Below are 7410 nucleotides of genomic sequence, written 5' to 3'. Positions count from 1 at the left end.
TTATTTTTCCCTTTTTTATGATACTACTGCCCCAGACCATCATGATTATTATAGGTTTCCAAAGCATTTTTCAGAGTATTATGTTTCTTAAAGCCTGTGCAAAAGGTGAGTAGAATCATTTTGCAGGTGAATGAAATAAAAACATTGAAGCATTAAATAACAATGAGGTTTCACAGCTGTGACTTTTGATACATTCTGTAGATTCTGGGTGAATTTTTAAAATACCACATTGGTATTACGGTCTTGATAATTTTCTATGCAGTATTGAGCCTCTAGGACACTGTGATAAACTTTGTTTCCTTTCTTTCACCACTTTTGAAAGATTTGCCTAACTCCAAACTACTTGCAAATTATATTCAGCACACACAGGAATATACGGTGAACTCCTATTTTATTTGGCTGTTTTAAAGCTAACACCTGGGGCACCTGGGTGGCTCAGTAGGTTGAGCATCCAACTTTGGCTCAGGTCATGATCTCGCAGTCTCTGGGTTTGAGCCCCACGTAGGGTTCTGTGCTGACAGCTCAGAGCCTGGAGCCTGCTTCGGATTCCGTGTCTCCCTCTCTCTCTCTCTGTCTCTGTCTCTCAAAATAAAATAAAGACATAAAAAAAAAAAAAAAAGCTAACACTTGTACCTTGCCTAGCAAGTCACCTGCAGAGTGGGATAAACTGATTAAAAAGGTGCATTTTATTTGCTGTTTTGGTGACTTTTGCTTCTTTTCAGTTCAACAACATGTATTTAGTGCCCACTATGTGCAAATCTTGGGAAATAAGCATCAAAATTCCATTTACAAATGAACAAACTGCAGTTAATAGATAATTTTCAGTGTTTGTTTGTTTATTTTGAGAGGAAGAGAGGGAGTAAACATGAGCAGGGGAGGTGCAGAGAGAGAGAGGGAGGCAGAGGATCTGAAGCCAGCTCTGTGCTGACAGCAGAGAGCCCAGTATGGGACTCTGAACTCATGAACTGTGAGATCATGAGCTGAGCTAAAGTTGGGCACTCAACCAATTGAGCCACCCAAGTGTCCTGATAGAGAATGTTTTGAGGGAGCCACACAGGCACAAAGTGGGGAAGTCCATGTCTGTTTGATTTCCAGTGTCATGCTCTTTTTACTAGAGCTGAATTTGGTGATTAGGATAGCATGCTATGTTTCCATTTGCAGAAGTACTTGCTCATTTGCAGAAGAGGGTGCTCATCACAAATCCATTAAAATTTCTGTTGTCTGAAATTATTTTTATTTTGTGTCTTGAAGAAGGGAAATTTAAATGTGACAGAAGAGATCTGGGTTTGTGTCTGGTAGCTATCTATTACGAAGTAATCTGAGCAAGTCACTTTGATTTACTTAGATTTCAGCTATCTTTCCTGAAAATATGGAATTAGTTACATTTAGATCATCATTTTGATTATCAAGTGAAATAATATAAAAGCACACAGTGAATGGTAAAATAATCTATAGTTTTAAGGTATTTGAATATTATTCAGCTAACTGATATTTTTCAAATCAGAGTTCAAAAAGAGACTCACCAAATATAAACCCACGAGTAAATAATAAGTTTGTTGTATTCTCTTTATCAACTAATTACTCTTGACTATGGGCACTATTTTTCTTGTCCCTCCATCCCAAGTTAAGAGGGTTTATTTGGGGAAAATGTGAATATTGTTAAACTCTCCATACTCTCAATATATAGACTTTTTTGTTTTGTTTTTTGTTTTGTTTTGTTTTGCCACCACAAATCTTGAGACTGTTTCCTGCTTTACTGTTTTCATTTTCATTACTGACATTTTTTCCTAACATATCAATCCAACAGCTGTCCCCACTCCCTTTCACTAAAACTGTGATCAATAACTTTCCTAATGCTTTCATTTGCTGATTTCTATTTTCGTTTCAGACTGATATCATTGTTGCCATTTTTACCCTTTGGAAACTATTTCTGAAATTGTTTTCCAATTGCTCTTCTTGGCTATCTTGCTGGTCATTCTTTCTGCTTTCATTTCTGCATCTTCTTATTGTTATCCTTCAAATGTGGATGTTACAAGGTGTGTAGTACTTGTACTGAGTACCCTTAACCCATGCTTTTATCCAGTGATTATATTCATTCTCATTGGAATAGAGCATCTTTCCGCCACCTTAGACATCTTCTCTATGTTCCTTCCACTACTGCCATCAAGAAGAGTTATGGCCTTGTTTGCTCCTTACCTAATGAGACTACACATATATACCCTTCTGAGTTGGAACAATTTTTCTCTCTCTTCTCTCTTCTTTTCTTTCTCTTTCTCTGCAGAATTGAGACTGAGATTAGAGGCAGCAATGTAATTTTTGTTTTGTTTTGTTTTTTTCTACAAGACATCTACTCTTCAGACTTGAAATGGACAGCTGACCTGATTCTCCACTTTTTGGAAGGCAGGAGAATAAGTGCTTATTCTACCCTTTCTACATCTAGGCTACTCAATTATTACTTTCCTGGCTCTAAGGAAACAGAAGACAACTAAAAAGCTGGCTCCCTTTGTGAAAGTCAACTTGAAGGACATATTTACCTAAAATATGGCTTCTTTTGATAGTATTCAAAGTTAATATAGGTGACCTGATACAGGAGGATTCCCAAAAAGTTCAGCACTGGTATTAGTACTAATACTTGAACTATCTAGTACCAATAAGAATAGAATGTAGTACTACTTATGCTAGTGATATTCAGTACTGACACCATGACTACATAATTATCATTCTAGCTTAGAACAAGCTGTACAAAACTATCCTACTTAGTTATATCTTTGTCTATAAATCTGCACATTTATTAATTTTCATACTCCTTCATCATTACACATATATTTTAAAACATCTTTGGCTAAATGAGAATAAAGACAATTTAAGGGTTTCCCAAATTCACTGTAATAAGAAGCCCATTATATGTCATTCAGTATTATGCATTTTATTTTCAAGTATGCCTACTGACTTGCATATTACTCTACTTTTTCTATAAAATGAATTTTTCAATACTTTTTTGCTTGATTGATGAACATCTATATTATAGTGCCCTCAAGATACTAACATTGAGTACAATTAACAAACAAAACTAAACTGGGTGGAACATGCTGTAATAGTCATACTATAGAATGTTCTCTCCTCAGTGTGCTATTTAGGTTATATGTGTCTGTTCTTGCTACCCACTTTGAAATGTGATAATTTGCTAATGGAGATGAGAGCTCATAAAACTTGCTATGAATTTTAGACCTTAGTAAAAAATTTTGGAAGATAGAGATGGAAGCCAATTTAGGGAACAGTTGCTTTAGAAATTTGTTTAAACATTTTCAGATGTTCAGTTAAAATGCTTCTAAAGCTTGCTTTTCAATTAATATTAATAAATACTCAAATTACATTGACTTCTAAAATTATTTTAAAATTAACAATATATCCCCTAGAAAGTCTCTGTTATGAAGCTCTGGTGAGCTGCTTAGGGATCTAAGGACATTGGGGAAGGTCATTGAGAGGACATGCTAGCTTGTTGACCTTTAAACTGGCCCCAGGCAGTAAGAGTCTCCTAGCCCCCTTTCCTGTTCTCGGAATGTACCTTCTGCCTTCAGCGCCCACAATGGGAACTGTACCAAGAACATGGCCTTAAGAGAGTAAGGTATTGTTGAAACCATTTGGACTGAATATTTGACTGAACCCCATTAAAGCCTCTATATAACCTTTTAAGATGCTGATGGGTGGACATGGAGATATACTCTTCTTGTAAATGCCCAAGGCAAGCCTTGTAAGTTCACTTGCTTATTAACAGCTCCACCTATGAATCTGGAGTGACCAGACTGTTCTCGGTCTCTCCTTGTCCTCTGTGTATGGTGTCCACTTCATATTTCACTTTGAGAACTCCTGAGGTTGTGAACTAACAAAAGTGTACTTTTAAATATAAAAAGAGGAACAGATGCCTAATTCTAAGTCTTTATTTTTTATATATTTAAAAAACCTATCTCTTATCATTCCTTTTTTATCTAAAATTTCAGTAATAAGGGAGATGATATAGATGTTCTTCATTTATATTGACTCAACTTTAGGAGTATACTCTAATGTTTCAAAAAAATAATTTCTTCAGTTATATTGGTAGTAAGAAAAATGTTTGCTTATATTCACATACATGGTTATTATTAAATAACATAAACATTAATATTTTGAAAATACATAAGATAATCACTATTTCTAAATTTTCTTGGTCTTTCCTATGGTTTGTGTTATGTAGATAAAATAATGCTTTGGAGGCAAAAATAAGGCTTTCTCAGAATAGTAAATGGTATTTTGAAAAGTTTATTTATTCCAAGAGAGAGAGCACATGTGTGCAAGAGTAAGGGGAGGAGCAGAGAGAAGGAGGGAAAGAAACCCAAGCCTAGGAGCCTGAAAATGGGGCCCAGGCTCAAACCCACAAATGGTGAGATCATGAGCTGAGCTGAAAATCAAGAGTTGGTTGCCTACCCCACAGAGCCACCCAGGCACCCCTTAAATGGTATTTTTTATTTATCTTTTTCTCTAAATAGGGGTGTGGAATACTTGTTACATTTCCAGTGCACCCAACAGGAGTCTTTCTGAAATGAGAAAATTCAGTAAGAGCCCTGATCTCCATCATAGTCAACCTCTGCCCCGTCCCTGTTTCAGAGATGACTGTTTCTACAGAAAATGCCAATTGACTAATTAAACATTGTGGTGAAAAAACTTGTTGGGGTAAAATTGCACAGGATTTAGAACTTCCAGGTCAGAATAGCAACTTAATTTTATGATTTTTCTTACAGTTTCTAAGATTCTACACCTACCTTCCCTGTTTGCTTTGAGTCTCTAGTGATATATTAATCAGTTAGTAAATTCATTTATTTTAAATTTATTCAGTCCATATTTATTGAACACCTACATCATGCCAAGTACTATATTAAGTTTTGGGAAAACTGAGATAAGGTTTCCCATATTGAAGGACAGAATCTTCATGAATATTATTAATTCCTAATCATATTAGTCATATATTAAAACACCTAAATCCTTCTCACTTAGGGTAATACAAAGCAAACTAATTAACATTAGATAGATAAGCATGTAGTGAACACCATATGACCTAAAATTTTTACCTAGTCATATTTCTCTGCCTCCAAAAACTGTAGCAAATGAAATCACCTAAATATTCTGTATAGTACCTCATGCCCTTTTATAATGTGACAAAGATTGTCCTGAGAGATCTCTAATCTGCTTGAGATTTTCTTAAACAGATTTCCAACAAGCAAGCAGCCTTTCCACAAAAAGAAATTGGCCTTAATATATAAAAATGATATTCATCTTTTTTATGGATTTTTAGATGGGATTTGCATATAACTCTTATTAAGATTTGACACCTATTCATTTCAAAGCCAATATTCTAAAAGGTTCTACTATATATTAGAAATAATAAGTATGGTATATTATAACATCATAATGATAGAGATAGAAAATGTCTTATTTATTATGGTAATAAGTCAAGTAATAAAATAAAACCTATGTTGGACCCAGAGAATTAAAATATATTTTAAGTCAATTTAAAACTGTAAAATCCAGACATTTAAAGTTTATGCTAAACTGGGACAGAGAATTAACCTGGCTGGAACAAAGTGAAACAGTCTTGTCAGGAGTTCAGCTGAACTAAGACAAGAGCTAAATTGCCAGGTGTATGAGTAGCCAGTGGAAACAGCCACAATGATAAGTCTTTAATCACTTAGTGTGATCGTATGTGCAAGTGGCTAAACTCCTTTCCTCTTCCATTTTCCCCATGGAACCACATTCCACATCATTCTGTGGGGGAAAATGGAACAGGGTGGGGGGTTAGATCTAGGGTCAAGAGATCAGCATAGTGGAAAAGTACTTAGTTTATTGTGTCAAATTGGATACCTGCCTTCAAGTTTTCCCCTTTCTCCCAAAAAGAAAGTCTCCTCAGATGTTCCTGACAAAAACTTTGGCAGAAGGCTCCAGATAAAGAGGTCTCTGAATAGAGATGCTTGGCTAGCATTACAGATATGCATAAGAACATGGCGGGTAAGGGGGTGGTGGGTTAAGTCCAGGAATGCAGCAGCCTTCAGGGACTGAAACCCCCTGGCTGTGCCTCAAGACTGGTGTGAGGAGGACAGCCTCCGTCTTGAGGTCTTGCAAAGGCTTTATAATTTCAGATGGTTGGGTCTGAAAAAATCACACATAGGTTTTCGAACCAGGAGATAGACTCTTTAATTCTGTTTTAATCACTGGAGTCCTAAAGTTACAAATATATTATTAAAACTCATTTCCAATATGTGTATATACCTAATTATCCTAAGTTATCTTTCTTGCTTTCAGCACACATTTGTTGTCCAAGCGGATACTTCTGAATGTTTTCCCACTGAGACAATGATCCCTCTTCCATGCCTTGCACACTCCTGAGAAAAGACCAGATCTATGAGGTAAAATCATTTTCTGATATTTGCAATTTCTTCACACTTTTTCCCTGTGATTGTTCATAATTTACCTCTACCTTGTCTAACTGGCCAAGCAATTCATTGAACTTACTGTCAAGTCCTTGGTGAAGTAACATGAGACTAGGATTGACATACTCAGGTTATGATATGGTCACTGACAAAATTATAAGTTAGACCTAATATAGTTTAAGCCTCTATATTCACCATGCGTTCCTCTAGTTCCTCCCAGGGGAACAGATAGTTCCATATTTGAAAATTCTGTCTTGTCCTACCTACCTTAAAATTTTATGAATCATCAGTGACATTCCATTGTATTTGAAATAGAATTCAATATTTAAGTCCCAGAGATCTGCTGTACAGCATGGTAGTTACTAGAGTTAAAAATAATGCTGTGTATACTTCTAATTTGCTAAGAGAGTAGATCTCAAGTGCTTCTACTACCATACACACACACAAAGTATATACATTAATGAATATGTTAGTTAGCTTGATTGTTGGTAGTTATTTCACACAGCACATTGTACACCATAAATATACAAAATTTTCATTTGTCAATCATAAATAAAGTTAGGAAAAAAGTAATTGGTTAAAAACTGAGAGAAGAAATGAAAAAAATATTCCAAATCCTTAATTAAGTTTACAATATAATATATAATCTGATTCTGGCAACATATCTAGTGTCTTGTACCACTGGGAACATGTCTCTCTACATAAGCAGCATTGAAACAGGATCTAGTTGACATTTAATAAATGGCTATTTGATGAAGAAACAAATAAAATAGAGTTAGTGAATGAATAATAAGCAAACTATGCGGTATACAGAATGTATCTGCCTATGTATGTATTAAATCTCATTAAAATGATTTTGCAAAGACATTTCACCTTATCTGGCAAAAGCTTCAGACACTGAATTATTATAAAATCAAGCAACAAAAACAGAATTATAGATATAATTGAAGGC

The sequence above is a fragment of the Hyaena hyaena genome, unplaced genomic scaffold (assembly GCF_003009895.1).
Source record: "Hyaena hyaena isolate Hyena2069 unplaced genomic scaffold, ASM300989v1 scaffold_1024, whole genome shotgun sequence".
Classification (NCBI taxonomy): domain Eukaryota; kingdom Metazoa; phylum Chordata; class Mammalia; order Carnivora; family Hyaenidae; genus Hyaena; species Hyaena hyaena.
Note: the sequence above shows the minus strand (reverse complement) of the source record.